The sequence below is a fragment of the Hemiscyllium ocellatum genome, chromosome 9, assembly GCF_020745735.1.
Source record: "Hemiscyllium ocellatum isolate sHemOce1 chromosome 9, sHemOce1.pat.X.cur, whole genome shotgun sequence".
Taxonomy (NCBI): Eukaryota; Metazoa; Chordata; class Chondrichthyes; order Orectolobiformes; family Hemiscylliidae; genus Hemiscyllium; species Hemiscyllium ocellatum.
Window position 1 is genome coordinate 35993385 of NC_083409.1, and position 17864 is coordinate 36011248.

Sequence of the window (17864 nt, forward strand, 5' to 3'; positions counted from 1 at the left end):
TAGAGAATTCGATGTTTCGAGCATAAGCCCTTCATCAGGAATGCAGCATTCCTGATGAAAGGCTTATGCTCGAAACGTCGAATTCTCTATTCCTGAGATGCTGCCTGGCCTGCTGTGCTTTGACCAGCAACACATTTGCAGCTGTGATCTCCAGCATCTGCAGACCTCATTTTTTACTATACTATTAGTGTCCTCCACTGTGAAGACCGATACAAAATACCTGTTTAATGCCTTGGCCGTTTCATCATATTCCATTACTAAATGCCCCTTCTCATCCTTTAAAGGACCGAGATTTACTTTAGCCATTCTTTGTTGTTTTACATATTTATAGAAACTTTTGCTGTCTTTATATTTTGTGCTAGTTTTTCTCATGTTTTATCTTACTTTTCTTTATAGCTCTTTTTGTGGCTTTCTCTTGACCTTTAAAGTTTTCACAATCTTCTCGTTTCATGCTGTTTTTGACCGTATTGGATGCCTTCTCTTTCAATTTGATAGTCTCCCTTACTTCCTTAGACCCCCAGGAAAGATTACGCCTTTTCTCACAATCCTTCTTTTTCACTGGGATATACTTTTGCTGAGAACTTTGAAAAATTGCTTTGAAAGTCCTTCAGTGCTAATCCACTGTCCCACCATAAAATCTTTGTTTCCAGTCTACTTTTGCCAAGTTCTCCCTCATTCTATTGTAGTCTCCCTTGCTTAAGCACAGAACGCTGGTATTGGATTTTATCTTGTCGCTCTCCATCTGTATTCTAAATTCAACCAGACTGTGATTGCTCCTTCCAAGAGGATCCCTAACTATGAGGTCATTAATTATTCATGTCTCAATTCATAGAACTATATTTAGGACAGTTTGCTCCCTCACCGGTTCCATTACATATTGTTCAAGAAAACTATCGTGGGTACATTCAACAAACTCCTCCTCAAGGCTACCCTGACCAAGCTGGTTCAACCAATCGACATTTCGATTAAAATCACCCAGGATAATTGCCATATCATTTTTACAGGCATTAGGTATTTCTTTGTTTATTGCTCACTGCAATGCAATGTTATTATTTGGTGGCCTATACACTACGCCTACCAGTGACTTTTTCTTCTGCAAATTTCTAATTTCCGCCCAAATGAATTCAAACTTATTCTCCATAGAATCGAGATCATGTCTCAGCACCACCCTGATGTCATCCTTGAATATCAGAGCTACACCACCTCCGTTACCATCCTGTCCTTCCGAATAGTCTGATACCCCTGGATATTTAAACTCCCAGTTGTGACCATCCTGTAACCATGTCTCTGCTATGGCTGCTAAATCAATCATTTGTGACGATTTGTGCTGTTAAATCATTGACCTTGTTACGAATGCTACGAGCATTCAGGTAAAGTGCGTTTATGCTAATTTTCTTATCCTCATGATTTCCAACATCCCTAATAATATCGCCTGAGTTATCCTTCCTTTTTACTTCTTTCATAGTCTGCCTTGTTGAACTTAAAATCCTGCACACATGCTAACCTGCTGTTTACCTTTTCATTAACCATCATACGTCCTATCGTTTTCCCTTTCCCTTCCCTCTGACTGACAAGTTTAAGTCCGAATGATGTCAGATGTGCAAAGAGAAGGAAGGGAAAATTTGGATTGATTTTAATACTTCAAAATAACTCAATCAAGTGGCAACATCTTAAGGAATTTGATTTGACAGTTATTCCATTAAAACCTGACACAGTTCTGAATGCCTTCTGCAATAATATGTCTCAGCTTGATGCATTATTTACATGAACATCAGTTGTTTTCCAGTCTTTATCTTTCTTTTGCTAGGTTATGGTTCCACAGGCACCAATGGCGACCTTCTATTTGCCCTACCAGTATATTTCTTTGCAAATCTGACTCTAAGTAAGACTGTCAACAGGTTGCATAGCCATCAAGGGAAACATGGCTGACTGTTTCTTCTTACATTCTGATAGTGCTCTTTTAACAGTGATGAGGTGTGGAGGCAATGTCCCAAATCCTGTCTTGGCTGGAATTAGCTAAATCAATTTGTGGTCTGTTTGCCTCAGCACCACTGTGGAATATAGATTCTACAGTGAATCCTAGCAGAGGAGCTCAGAACGTATCTGACTAAAAGGTCATTGTTGCAAAGTTTTTAAAACTTCTCTATTCAAAAGTCGCAGTCTTGAGTTACCTCCTGCCAGGTTAATTTCTTAAAGGTTAAGCTTGAAATACCACATGGAAAGTATTACATAACAATGATTGAACAGGGAAGAAGAGGTGGCTAAGGACTGGGCTGAAACTTGTGAAGATTTGGTGATGACTTTGCGTCTCTTTCGTTGTAAGTATAGGAATATCACCTTTGGAATGCAGTTAGTCATGGATGAATAATGGTAGATCATAACCTGAACTGATTACACTGGGTTATTACTCAATTTTGATGCATGAAACTTGTTTACTTGTGGTTATACATCTCCCTCAGGTGATTAATGCTGTCTCACCATAATCTTCACTCCAAAATAACTTCACAGCAGCAGATTCAGATGAAACAACTATTCCTGTATTAATTGTCTAACACATTCAATTTCAGCTGTGCTGACTGTATCGAGACGCATTCGAAGGGAGGGGACTGAGTATGAGCAAGGTATTTGACATGAAGGATATCATGATTCTGACTGGATTATTTCCCTGTTTTAAGCAATGTGCTTTTTTTTGTTCTGATATTGATAGCAAAGAGATTCCTCCAATGGTTTAAGATACACTGATAAGAATCTGAGTGATAGCAACCAGAAACCTAGGCCTGTGTCATCCTGAGTTAACTGACGTTGTGCTAGAAGAAAGAAAGTCAGTCAAGATTCTACTCCTAGATGCTATTAAGTGATTCATTCAAATGTTTTATTTGGTATCCAGTGTATACTGTGTGAGGGACTAAATTTAGAGGTTGATGGCAAGATGTGGTTAACACAGAGGACTGCCATAAAATACAGGGAAATTACTATAAAATTGCAGGTGAATATGCAATTGGAGAATTGACTTCTCTGTGCAGAGGTTTATAGGACAGATAAAGAGGACGTATATTCCTTGTGAAAAATAAATATTTAAATCAAGTAGGAGACCAGAAGGATCTGAGGTGGTATTACATAAATCATTAAAGAAGCAACACATTTTGATAACATACTTTTCAGTTACAGAAACAAATAGTTAATTTCGTGAGGGTTAGAATTGAAAAGCAGGGAAGTTATAATAAATTTGCATGGACCCTTGGTTGGACAATAATTGGAGGATCATGAACTGTTCTGACCTCAGTGTCATAAAGAGGATGTCACAGTACTGGAAAATAAGCACAAAAATAATAAATTTAGCAGAACTGAGAGGTTATCAAGAAACATTAAACAGTTTGGGGTTTTTCTCTGTGGAAAAGAGATTAAGGGATGCCCTGAACAATATCTTTATGATTATAAAATGGTTTCATAGTCATAGAAAGATGTTTTCATTTCTGTATAAAGCCAGAACTAGGGGACAGTAATATAAGATAGTCACAATAAACTCAATAGGAATGCAGGAGAATCTTTTTGACCCATTGAGTGGTGAGAATAGAGCATTTGTCACCACAGGTAAAAGATCTGGTGAATCATTTAAATGCATTCGAGGGGAAGCTAGATAAGTAGATAAGGGAGAAAGGGATTTGATGCAGGGAGTGGGGAAAAAGCTTTCATGGAGAGTAAATGCCAGTATAGATTGAATAATCTGTTTCTGTGCTGTTAAATAATTTGTACATTTGTGATTCCTACAAGGGACTGTAAATGTGGATGGTGAATGAGGGATGGCTTGGTCTTAGCTGTGGCAATCCCCAATAGTAAACTTTCACTGTCAGCACTCACACTGCTGTGTCATAGCAAAGTTGGCACCTTGAAAAGACAAGATGATAGTTTGAAGAGGTAGAAAATCAGAGTCGTAAAAGCATCATTACAACACAAACACCTAACTGCAAATAGTTGTTCTGATGTTGATGTGAATAGCTGTTTCATAAGAGAGGAGTCTCACATTCAAAGTTCTTCTGGATAGATAAATATATTGGCTGGCTTTGTGAACACTAGGCCCTAGGCAAAGCTCAACTCTTCAGAATTCACTTGGCAAATTTCAAAAGATCGGCAAATGGATCACTTATATTGTCGCTGGACAACTCAACGAAAACTGTGTCTGTGTCTGGCTATGTTCTCATTTCCAAAGAGCAAACAATTAACACAACTTCAACAAGTTGAAATGGAGCCACACTTGATTATCTGTGGTGTAGCCATATAGACAGTATGATGCAGACATTGAGGTAATTCTCATGATCATAGCCCTTTGGATTCTGATTTTCGTTGCGCAATTTGTTTTATCCAGCCTTATGTTTTCCTTTTCATTTATGACAAAATTGGAGGAATGCAGAATACTTGAACAACAGAAGGAAGAGATGAGGCTGCAGAATAAGGACAAGAAGAGCTTTGAAATCAACATTGAAAATATTAATATTTATAAATGTGCTCTATATATTCATTATTCCATGTATCCACACTGACTGGAATGTCTCACATGCAAACCGTGTATAAAAGCAACTTGGGTAGTACCTTTCAAAAGGAATTGCCTCAGACACTTCTTTGCCTGGTTTTCAATAGCAAACAGGCACTTGAAAAGTGGATGTTATTGGATACAGTCAATGAAGTAATCTAAAACATCTTTTCAACTAGAAGTAGGCCAGCAAAAGTTCATTACAACAAGGGACAATTGTTCAGTGTAATGAATGTCCAACAGAAAGAACAAGATTCTAGATGATACTTCCATTTGTTCATTGTACTTTCCTTCTTTTTATGTTTATGCTTAAGTGGAGGAGTTAATAACATGATAGTTTTAGGTTCATTGAACATACTCAGAAGGGAAACAGATCTGCAGTGATAGTGACTTGACAACAATTTTCACTTCTCATATTGCCTCAATTCCTGGGATCGCTATCATGCCTGGTTCTACTTCATTCCTATTTATTTCCTTCTAGTTCTGTCACATTTTAGATCGATCATTTTCCATTTAGCTCTCCCTTTTTCTCTTGCTTCCTTGTTATTGCAAAAGATGCGAAATAAATTTCTTCTTTTTGGACTATATATGTGGTACACCTCAGAGAAATAACAAATAAATCAAATGCTTTGAGGTGGTGAGGATCCAAAAAAAATGCTATTTTTGCATGTATTATGGGAAATGAATGTTTCAGATGTGTACAAATGTTATCTAGCTGTAAAAGCTTGTAATTTGTAATGCAAAAAATTCAGGAGTATCAACACAACATTTTTATATGTGCTCAGACATGAACAGCAGTTTACACTTGTGCAAGTTTATTTAGAGTCATAGAGTCATAGAGATGTACAGCATGGAAACAGACCCTTCGGTCCAACCCATCCATGGTGACCAGATATCCCAACCCAATCGAGTCCCACCTGCCAGCACCTGACCCATATCCCTCCAAACCCTTCCTATTCATATAGCCATCCAAATGCCTTAAATGTTGCAATTGTACCAGCCTCCACAACATCCTCTGGCAGCTCATTCCATACACGTACAACCCTCTGCGTGAAAAAGTTGCCTGTAGATCTCTTTCATATCTTTCCCCTCTCACCCTAAACCTATGCCCTCTAGTTCTGGACTCCCCAACCCCAGGGAAAAGACTTTGTCTATTTATCCTATCCATGCCCCTCATAATTTTGTAAACCTCTATAAGGTCACCCCTCAGCCTCCGATGCTCCAGGTAAAACAGCCCCAGCCTATTCAGCCTCTCCCTGAAGCGCAGATCCTCCAACCCTGGCAACATGCTTGTAAATCTTTTCTGAACCCTTTCAAGTTTCACAACATATTTCCGATAGGAAAGAGACCAGAATTGCATGCAATATTCCAACAATGGCCTAACCAATGTCCTGTACAGCCGCAACATGACCTCCCAACTCTTGTACTCAATACTCTAACCAATAAAGGAAAGCATACCAAATGCCTTCTTCACTATCCTATCTACCTGCGACTCCACTTTCAAGGAGCTATGAACCTGCACTCCAAGGTCTCTTTGTTCAGCAACACTCCCTAGGACCTTACCATTAAGTGTATAAATCCTGCTAAGATTTGCTTTCCCAAAATGCAGCACCTCTCATTTATCTGAATTAAACTCCATCTGCCACTTCTCAGCCCATTGGCCTATCTGGTCCAGATCCTGTTGTAAACTGAGGTATCCCTCTTCGCTGTCCACTACATCTCCAATTTTGGTGTCATCTTCAAACTTACTAACTGTACCTCTTATGCTCGCATCCAAATCATTTATGTAAATGACAAAAAGTAGAGGGCCCTTGTGGCACTCCAGTGGTCACAGGCCTCCAGTCTGAAAAACAACGCTCCACGACCACCCTCTGTCTTCTACCTTTGAGCCAATTCTGTATCCAAATGGTTAGTTCTCCCTGTATTCCAAGAGATCTAACCTTCCTAATCGACCATCTTACTGAAGTCCATATAGATCACATCTACTGCTCTGCCCTCATCAATCTTCTTTGTTTCTACTTCAAAAAACTCAATCAAGTTTGTGAGACATGATTTCCCATGCACAAAGCCATGTTGACTGTCCTGAATCAGTCCTTGCCTTTCCAAATACATGTACACCCTGTCCTTCAGAATTCCCTCCAACAACCTGCCCACCACCGAGGTCAGGCTCACCGGTCTATAGTTCCCTGGCTTGTTTTTACTGTCCTTCTTAAACAGTGGCACCACGTTTGCCAACCTCACCTGTGACTATCGATGATACAAGTATCTCAGCAAGAGGCCCAGCAATCACTTCTCCAGCTTCCCACAGAGTTCTTGGGTACACCTGATCAGGTCCTGGGGATTTATTCACCTTTAACCCGTTTCAAGATATCCAGCACTTCCTCCTCTGTAATCTGGACATTTTGCAAGATGTCACTATCTATTTCCCTACAGTCTATATCTTCCATATCCTTTTCCACAGTAAATACTGATGCAAAATATCCATTTAATATCTCCTCCATTTTCTGTGGCTCCACACAAAGGCCACCTTGCTGATCTTTGAGGAGCCCTATTCTCTCCCTAGTTACTCTTTTGTCCTTAATATATTTGTAAAATCCCTTTGGATTCTCCTTAATTCTATTTGCCAAAGCTATCTCATGTCCCCGTTTTTCCCTCCTGATTTCCCTCTTAAGTATACTCCTACTTTCTAAGGATTAATTCGATCTATCCTGTCTGTACCTGACATATGCTTCCTTCTTTTTCTTAACCAAACCCTCAATTTCTTTAATCATCCAGCATTCCCTATACCTACCAGCCTTCCCTTTCACCCTGACAGAAATATGCTTTCTCTGGATTCTTGCTATCTCATTTCTGAAGGCTTCCCATTTTCCAGCCGTCCCTTTACCTGCGAACATCTGCCTCCAATCAGTTTTTGAAAGTTCTTGCCTAATACCGTCAAAATTGGCCTTTCTCCAATTTAGAACTTCAACTTTTAGATCTGCTCTATCCTTTTCCATCACTATTTTAAAACAAATAGAATTATGGTCGCTGGCCCCAAAATGCTCCCCCACTGACACTTCGGTCACCTGCCCTACCTTATTTCCCAAGAGTAGGTCAAGTTTTTCACCTTCTGTAGTAGGTACATCCACATACTGAATCAGAAAATTGTTTTGTACACACTTAAGAAATTCCTCTCCATCTAAACCTTTAACACTATGGTAGTCCCAGTCGATGTTTGGAAAGTTAAAATCCCCTATCATAGCCACCCTATTATTCTTACAGAAAGCTGAGATCTCCTTACAAGTTCGTTTCTCAATTTCCCTCTGACTATTGGGGGGGGGGGTCTATTATACATCCCTTTCATCCCTTTCTTATTTCTCAGTTCCACCCAAATAACCTCCCTGGATGTATTTCCGGGAATATCCTCCCTCAGCACAGCTGTAATGCTATCCCTTATCAAAAATGTCACTCTCCCTCCTCTTTTGCCTCCTTTTCTATCCTTCCTGTAGTATTTGTATCCTGGAACATTCAGCTGCCAGTCCTGCTCATCCCTGAGCCATGTTTCCATAATTGCTATGGTATCCCAGTCCCACGTTCCTAACATGCCCTGAGTTCATCTGCCTTCCCTGTTAGGCCCCTTGCATTGAAATAAATGCAGTTTAGTTTACTATTCCTACCTTGTCCCTGCCTGCCCTGACTGTTTGACTCACTTCTGTTCTCAGCAGTACCCGTCTCAGATCGATCTCTTCCCTCACTATCTCCCTGGGTCCCACCCCCCCCAACTTACCAGTTTAAATCCTCTCAAGCAGTTCTAGCAAACTTCCCTGCCAGTATATTAGTCCCCTTCCAAATTAGGTGCAATCCGTCCTTCTTGTACAGCTCACTTCTACCCCAAAAGAGATTCCAATGATCCAAAAATGTGAATCCTTCTCCCATACACCAGCTCCTCAGCCATGCATTCATCTGCTCTATCCTCCTATTCCTGCCCTCACTAGCTCATAGCACTGGGAGTAATCCAGATATTACTACCCTTGAGGAAGTCCTTTTTAAATTTCTGCCTAACTCTCTATTATCTCCCTTCAGAGTCTCAATCTTTTCCCTTCCAATATCGTTGGTTCCAATGTGGACAATGACCTCCTGCTGGCCCCTCTCCCCCGTGAGAACATTCTGCACCCTCTCCAAGACATCCTTGATCCTGGCACCAGGGAAACAACACACCATTCTGCTTTTTCTCTGCTGGCCACAGAAACGTCTGTCTGTACCTCTGACTACAGAATCCCCTAATATGCATTAGAGCCAGTCTCAATACCAGAAACTTGGCTGTTTGTGCTACGTTTCCCTGAGAATTCATCACCTCCTACAAATTTAGACCAATTATACATTGTTAACATTGTAAATGGAAGGTCAGGTTACTGGTGAAGAAAGAAAATACCTGGTAACTTATGAGAGAGAAATTTTACTTCATCATTTGGGAGGGAATGGGTCATCTAATGGAATATATCCCTCCCAAAACATTATATCAGTCTTTCTCCTTAAGACACTGTCTTGTGCAAAAGTTGAAAGTAGTATATCGAGGGGCTAGAACCCACATAATACCCCTTAAACTGTATGTTTCTGACAGTTTTTGACACAAAATGCAAAGTACATTGTAAGTATAATCAGTAATAGTGATGATGGAGGTTGGTTAGCTCAGTAGGCTGGATGGCTAGTTTGTAATACGGTGTGATACTGATAGTGAGCATTCAATTCCTGCACTGACTAAGGTTATCATAAAGGACTCTCTTCTTCAACCTCTTCCCTTGCCTCAGGCTTGGTGACCCTCAGGTTAAACCACCACTAGTTGTCTCTCACAAATGAGAGAGCAGCCCTATCGTCCGCTCATACTATTGTGCCTTCAATTCATTTGGTGGCTATCTCTGGCTAGTCCAGCATTTATTGCCCATCCTAATTACCCAGAGGGCAGTTAAGATTCAAACACATTGCTGTGGTTCTGGAGTCACGTGTAGGCCAAACCAGGAAAGGATAATGGATTTCCTTCCCTAAAGGACACTAATGAACCAAATAATTTTTTTCATCAATTGACAATGGTTTTATAGTCATCATTAGACTTCTAATTGCAGATTCTTTATTGAATTCAAATTTCACTATTAGTATTAACAGAAACATACATAGTGTCTTTGAAGAAATGTATATTTGTATTTTGGCTTTTTGACCATTCAAATCAACTCCGCAGGGGTATTTAGTGGGGAGGAAGGGGATAGATGCAGAGATAGTGTCACAAAGCTGGTTCCTTTTTTTCTAAAAGCTGTTCCTTTTCTCAAGGATACTGTGTCCTTGATTTTTTTCAGAGGGGTCGTAAACGGGCCGAGCTTTGATTAGACTAGTTTGGTACAGAGATGAAAAGAATTTTGAGAGGTCATTTGTTGATATGTAAACAAATGAGACTTGAGGCCAAAGTGATCATGTTTTAGAAGTGACCTGTATAATGGAATGGGAGTGGTCAGCTCCTAGCTGAGCAGTTCAGTCCAGAACAAGTTAGGGGTTCAGCAGTGGACTGTGTGAACAGGCTCTCTCTCTCTCTCTCTCTCTCTGTGCCCTTCTAACTTCAACCTGTAAGCATCTGTTCCATTTATTTTTGACTAATCTTTAAGGGGGCTTGCTTATTGGGACTCTTGTGCATATTCGGAATTGCATAATTAAAGTTTAGTTTGAATAGACTGAGTTCTGTAGCAATTCTTTACTCTGTTCTTCGTGTTTCATTGTGCAATTTTGTGAATACATTTCTGTCTGTTTTAAACCTGGTAGTTAACCTCGCTAACTTATTCCGGGTAATTTTCACTGTACACTTACCAACACAAATTGCAAAGTTATGGTGTGGGTTACCTGCTCAAGAATGTTTTGAATTGTCTGGCTTAGACTTTGCCCCAGCAGAGGGTGGCACTGTGGCTCAGTGGTTAGCACTGCTGCCTCACAGTGCCAGGGACCCACGTTCAATTCCAGCCTCGGTGACTGTGTGGAGTTTGCACATTCAACATGTGTTTGCGTGGGTCTCCTCCAGGTGCTCTGGTTTCCTCCCACAGTCCAAAGATGTGCAGGTCAGATGAATTGGTCATGCTATGTTGCCCATAGTGTTCAGGGATGTATAGGTTAAATGCATTAGTCAGGTGGAAATGCAGAGTAATAGGGGAATAGGTCTGGGTGGGTTACTTTTCAGAGGGTCAGGGTGGACTTGCTGGGCTGAAGGGCCTGTTTCCATACTGTAGGAATTCTAATTCTAAAAGAGGTCTGCAGATTTTCTTCTGCCAGCATCACAAATATAGATTATTTATATCTGGCATGAGATCCATATTTTATTTCATTTTATTCAAATTTCCGGTCAATATAATAATCAGCCTTTGTATTTTGATTCTGAAACAGCTGACTGCCCATTTATTTTTAACGTTTCAATTTGGCTCTCATTTACTTCATGCTGAACATGATTCCCTTTGAACTTGCAGCACTCCGTTAGACCATAAGACATAGGAGCAGAAGCAGGCTGTTCAGCCCATTGAGTCTGCTCTGCCATTCAATGAGATCATACCTGATCTGATAATTCTCAACTCTGTTTTCCTGCCTATTCTGTATTGTGGTGATTGTGATGAGGCCAGCCAAATGGACCTCATAGAATATGAGTTCCCTAATTGGGCTTATTCATCTGGTCCAATCAGGGAGCTCTAATTGACAGATATGAATAAGAGTGTACAACGTGGGTGCTAGGGGAAAAAATAAGCACTAAAAAAAAATAAAAAATAAACAGGAATGTATTTTGATTTAGTCCCTGCCCTCCCTTCATTGTTTGATCACATAGCAAAAAAAAATGAATAGGAGTGTCGGATCACATAGCATTGACCTTTGTTGTGAAGGACACTGCTTGTCACTGGCCACTCGGGTGTTTTCCTATTTTCCTGGTGGTGGAAATTGAATAAAGATTCATGCACTTTGTGTCTCTCACTAAAAGAAGAAAGAAAAAAAAGGAAAAGAAAAGGAAAACAGAAGAAACAGGTATTCTCACACCTGCACAAACACACCATGGGTGTTGGGAGAAAAATATGCACTACCGCAGTTAGGCGGTTGTGTGGGGGTTAATAAAAGAAAAAAAAACAAATGGGGATTAAGGGCACTGCTTGTCACTGGCCTCTCGGATGTTTTTCTATATATATAAAAAAAATGAATAGAAGTGTCTGATCACACAGCATTGCCCTTTGATGCCAAGGACATTGCTTGTCACTGGCCACCCGGGTGTTCCCTAGCTTCCTGATGGTGGAAATTGAATAAAGATTCGTGCACTTTGTGTCTCACACCTGCACACACACACCATGGGTTTTGGGGGAAAATAAGCACTGCCGCAGTTAGGCAGTAGTGTGGGGGTTAATTTAACAACAAAAAAAGAAAAAAGAAGGGCAAAAAGAAAAAAACAATGAATAGGAGTGTCTGATCACACAGCATTGCCCTTTGATGCGAAGAACATTGCTTGTCCCTGGCCACCCGGATGTTTTCCTATCTTCCTGGTGGTGGAAATTGAATAAAGATTCGTGCACTTTGTGTCTCTCACTGTGTCAATAAAAATGTTACAAAGAAGGAAAAAAAAGAAAGAAAACAAAAGAGAAGAAAAGAATGAATAGGAGTGTCACCCGGGTGTTTTCCTATCTTCCTGGTGGTGGAAATTGAATATAGATTTGTGCACTTTGTGTCTCTCACTGTGTCTCACAACTGCACACACACACCATGGGTGTTGGGGAAAAATAAGCACTGCCGCAGTTAGGCGGTAGTGTGGGGGTTAATAAGAAAAGAAAAAAATAATGAAATAATTTTTAAAAATGAATAGGAGTGTCAGAAGTTCTGTTCACTTGGAGAGCTTGCTCTGAGGAAGCTGGAACAGTGTCAAGCACTATGCATGTATAAATAAAGGGTGATTGGATACCAACCTCAATGAAGTTAGAGAATATGTTGATGGAAGTGAACTTCCTCACTAGTTTGATTGAGCTTGGGGGATACCACTTTAGTAAAGGCAATTGTACAGCCTCACACAGGACATATCCTGCTCAGGAGGGAAAGATGTGTGTTCCACGCACCCGAAGTGACTTACTTGGCTACAAAGTTGGATTACATCCGCTGCAAGATAAAATGAGGTCAATCAAAGTTGTCCAGCTCCCATATCTGTACCATAGCTTAAGTCTTTCCTTGGATTGGTGAATTATTATTTAAAATTCATGTGTAACCTGGTGTCCATCCTGACACCTTTACATCTGCTGTTGAAAAAGGGTCAGCCTTGGAAATGGTTTCATATCCAAGATGTAGCCTTTAGGGAAGTGAAGAGGCAGTATCATCTCTAAAGTGATGGTATACTACGATCCCCTGTGAGATCTGGTGCTGACATACTGTACTGGGGTAGTGTTGGCTCACAGATGGCCCAAATGGACAGGAAGGCCCAGTAGCATTTGCTACCCGGACTTTAGATGATACAGGGCGTGAATATACCCAGATAGGGAAGGAAGGTTTGGAGATCATCTTTGGCGTGAGGAAATTCTACCAATATCTTTACAGATGTAAATGTGTAGTAATAACAAACCACAAACCCCTGCTAAGGCTACTCAAAGAGGATAAGGCCATGCCTTCAGGTCAAATTCAGTAGTGGGTTCTCATTCTAAGTGCATAGAATTACAAGTTGGAGCTCTGTCCAGGAGGCCAAGTAGCGGGCTTATGCTCGAAACGTCGAATTCTCTATTCCTGAGATGCTGCCTGGCCTGCTGTGCTTTGACCAGCAACACATTTGCAGCTGTGATCTCCAGCATCTGCAGACCTCATTTTTTACTCCAAGTAGCAGATGCCTTGAGCCTCCTCCTACTGGCAGATATACCATCGGTGATGCCGTCACTGGATGAATCCTTTCTGGTTTTAAACCATCTGGACACCCTTCCAGTCACCACTGACAGTATCAGATTGTGGATGCAAAAAGAAAAATCCAGTCCTGGCAAAACTAAAACAGCTGGTGATGATGGGGGAAACAAAAGGGCGATCACATCCAGAATTGAAACCTTTCTGGACCCAGCAAGACCAGATTATTATTATTTTATTACCATTAGTATTACCATTTTATTACAGGGAGCAAGAGTGATTGACCAAGCAGAGGTCACTGCCAAATACTGGCTGAACTGCACAAGAATCAACCAGGGTGTCCAAAATGATGCTGGTGAGAAGTTACTTCTGTTGGCCAGGATTGGATGCAGACATGGCTGCATTGGTAGAGCAGTACCCAGAGTGCCAACAAGGCCAAAGGTTACTAGCAGCAGTTCCCTCACATTTGTGGGAATGGCTGGGTAAACCCTGGACACAGTTACATGTCGACTGTGCAGGATTTTATTGGTCAGAGTATTGAGTACAGGAGTTGGGAGGTCATGTTGCAGCTGTACAGGACATTGGTTAGGCCACTGTTGGAATATTGCGTGCAATTCTGGTCTCCTTCCTATCAGAAAGATGTTGTGAAACTTGAAAGGGTTCAGAAAAGATTTACAAGGATGTTGCCAGGGTTGGAGGATTTGAGCTACAGGGAGAGGCTGAACAGGCTGGGGTTGTTTTCCCTGAAGCATTGGAGGCTGAGGGGTGACCTTATAGAGGTTTACAAAATTATGGGGGGCATGGATAGGATAAATAGACAAAGTCTTTTCCCTGGGTTGGGGAGTTCAGAACTAGAGGGCATAGGTTTAGGGTGAGTGGGGAAAAATATAAAAGAGACCTACGGGGCAATTTTTTTCACGCAGAGGGTGATACGTGTATGGAATTATTGCCAGAGGATGTGGTGGAGGCTGGTACAATTGCAACATTTAAAAGGCATTTGGATGGGTATATGCATAGGAAGAGTTTGGAGGGATGGGGACCGGGTGCTGGCAGGTGGGAGTAGATTGGGTTGGGATATTTGGTCGGCATGGACAGGTTGGACTGAAGGGTCTGTTCCATGCTGTGCATCTCTATGACCTTTCATGGTCTAGATGTTATTAGTCATTGTCGACACTCACTCAAAGTGGTTGGACGTGCATGGAGTTCATTTGTCAAATGTGGGGACAACAATAGAAAAGCTGCAAGCATCCTTTGCAATCCACAGACTCCCAGACCTGGTCACAGACAACAGGCCATCATTTACCAGCAGGGAGTTGGCATATTTCTTAAATTTGAATCACTTTCAGCTATAAGGACAATGTTCAAGGGTCTGGCGGAAAGAGCAGTTGAAACTTTCAAGGTTGGCTCCCAGTAATAGCCTACAGCTTTACTCGATACCAAACTGGCCCGGTTCCTGTTTGATTATCGGATCACCCCCTTGTGCAACAACAAGTATAGCTCCAGGAAAGCTGCTAAGGGGGAGAAGACTCCGCACCAGATTAAACCTAATCTTCCCAAACCTGTGGGGGGAGGGTAAAATGGCTTCAGGAACCCAGATGCTGGACAAAAGACTCCTCTAAGCAAGAGACACAGTTTACTTCAGGGGACAAAGTTTGGTGCCAAAACCACAGAAGTGGCCCTGCATGGGTAAGAGGCATGGTTAATACAAGGTCAGGTCCCACAATGTACAAAGTTTGGGTAGGTAAGGTGCTGGAGCAAGCACATAGACCACATGAAAGGTGCAAACTCACAAATGGAGCAGGGATAAAACATACCTGACACCTCACAACACCCAGAAAGGCTGTCAGAACACATAGGTTCTCCCCTTCTGTCTCACATCACAGAAACCTCGGAGTGTGAAATGGACATGTCGGATGCCCTAGCCTCGACACCTTTACTGCTTGAAGAAGCGAATGAATTTCTTACGAGATGCTCCGGGCGCAAGAGGCAGGTTATGGTCTGGTACACGATGCCCGTATCTGAAGCTGAGTTGGAAGATCAAGATCTGGTGTGAAAACACCCCAGCAGAGGCTATACAAGAAAAAGCAGGCCTAGGTCCCCAGACATAGAGGAGGAAGGATGTAGCCAAGTGTCCCTCATAGAAAGTGAGTTCGCTGATTGGGACTGTTAACCCGGTCCTATCAGGGAGCCCCGGCTGACAGATATAAACAAGAATGTCAGACATCCTGTTCACTCTGAAACAGCCAGACCAGTGTCAAGTACTATGCATGTGTAAATACAGGGTGACTTTGTGACAAGGTACTAGCCTCTGTGGAGTTATTCCACCTATATCCTTTGGTTTCCTTACTAATTAAAATTTTATGTATCTCAGTCTTGAATATACTTAATGTCACAATCTTGCCGAACATCTGTGAGATTTGTTATCCTTTGAAGAAGAAATTTCTCTTCATCTTTGTAGCCCCTTATCTTGAGATTTTGTCATCTGGTACTAGGGTTTCCCATAACAGGGAGCAACCACCCTGCATCTACCTTGTCAAGTCTGAAGAATCTTGTATGTTTCAATAAAGTTGTCTCTCGATCTTCAAAACACCAATGAATACAGGCCCATCCTACTCAATGTCTCCTCATAAGACAGTCCTTCCATTCCTGAAACAAAAACAAATCGCTGGAGAAACTCAGCAGATATGGCAGCATCTGTGGAGAGAAAGCAAAAGTTAACATTTTGGAACCAGTGACCTCCTTCAGAACTGGAGTAATTATTAGTGTGACTAACTATTAGTGTCTTCTACCGTGAAGACTGATGCAAAATATTTATTCAACTCCTCTGCCAATTCCTTGTTCCCCATCATTATTTTGCAGCCTCTTTTTCTAATGGGCCTTTGTTCGCTTTGGCTTCTCTCTTCCTTTTTGTATCTTTAAAGAAACTCTTGCTGTCCAGTTTGATATTACTTGCACGTTTACTCTCAAAATTAAGTTTCTCCCACTTTGTTAATTTTGTAATCATCTTTTGTTGTTTTTAAATTGCCCAATACTCTGGCTTACCACTAAACGTTGCCACTCTCAGGTCCAACTTGAGCCTTATAATTAAACCTGCTGGCAAGGCTGCCACTGTTGTTGTTTGGTGAATTATCTTCTATGTTGTAGAGACACAACACCAACATTATACAATCATTTCCCAAGTTGCCACTGACCTCACCTCCCTTGTGTATTTCCCCAAAGGCCCATTCTACCCCTATCTACCTTCTTCCCATGGTATATAAACAGAACTGACCTGGTGGATACACCATTTCAACTTGTTCTTGTCTGATGGAACTTATTTTCTTCTATCTCAACTCAATTATTTTCACTTAATCCAATCGCTTCCTCCTTTTGTCTCTGTCTCTTCCAAGACTGAATGCCACTTTAACGGTTTCCAGTTTCTTGGCCATATTCAACTGCTTTACGTCATCAACACCCATCCCTTCTATACCTGCATGCCTAACCAAGAGGCTGTGAGGTTTCTGTTTCTTCCTTGAGCAGAAGTCCTGCCAATCCCCATCCTCTACCATCCTCCTGTACCTGACTGAACCTTTCCTTTGACCCCAATTACTTCCTCTAAACATATGGTCCAGCTACAGCAGGCTGCATGGATGGCTGTGGTTACCTTTTTGTTAGATATATGAATTTTTCTTTGCTTCTCCAAATCAGACCCTCTCCCTCAGTCCCTCAGATTGATAATAGCATTTGTGCTATTCTGTTCTTGTATTCTTCTCTGAGCCCAAACCTGAAAGTTTAATCTATTTTGTTTGTAAATTCCATATCTCTGTCTTTCATATGATCAATCTCTGATTCTTCCCAAAACTTCCTCAACTTCTCCCTTTCCATTTATAGTGACAGTGTCTCAGCAGTATAGGTACTCACTGTAAGTTTATTTAGTGCAACAGCTCTCTGCAATGTACTTCCCTTCGCCCTCAATTCCATTTTCCCAGTTTCTGTTCTCTGATATATCTGTTCTGATATTACAATCTCCCATATTAGAGCTTCCAGTATGTCTTTGTTTCCCTTCAACCAAACATTCCCTTCCATTGTGACTGGCCATCTTCTCAACCATGTCCATCCTATTTCTTGCACTCCTGTTCTCGCTGATTCCAATCCTCCCCAACCCAATAATAGCATTCTCATCATCCTCACTTTCCACTCACAGCCTTCACAAAAAATAGATCATCCTCCACCATTTCTGCCATCTCCAATGTGATGCCATTACCAAAGTCATTTATCCCTCCCCTTTCAACATTCCAAAGGGATCATTCCCTCCATGTTATCCTGCTCCATTCCTCAATCAGACCCAGCCACCCCTTCCCAGTTGCCTTTCCATGCAATTGCAGGAGAAGCAGCACCTACCCTTTCCACTGTGTCTGACTTGAAACACTCTGTCCAAAGGAAGCTTCATTTTACTTTTAGTTCTCTCAATTTGTACTTGCTGCTCACAGTACGGTCTCCACTG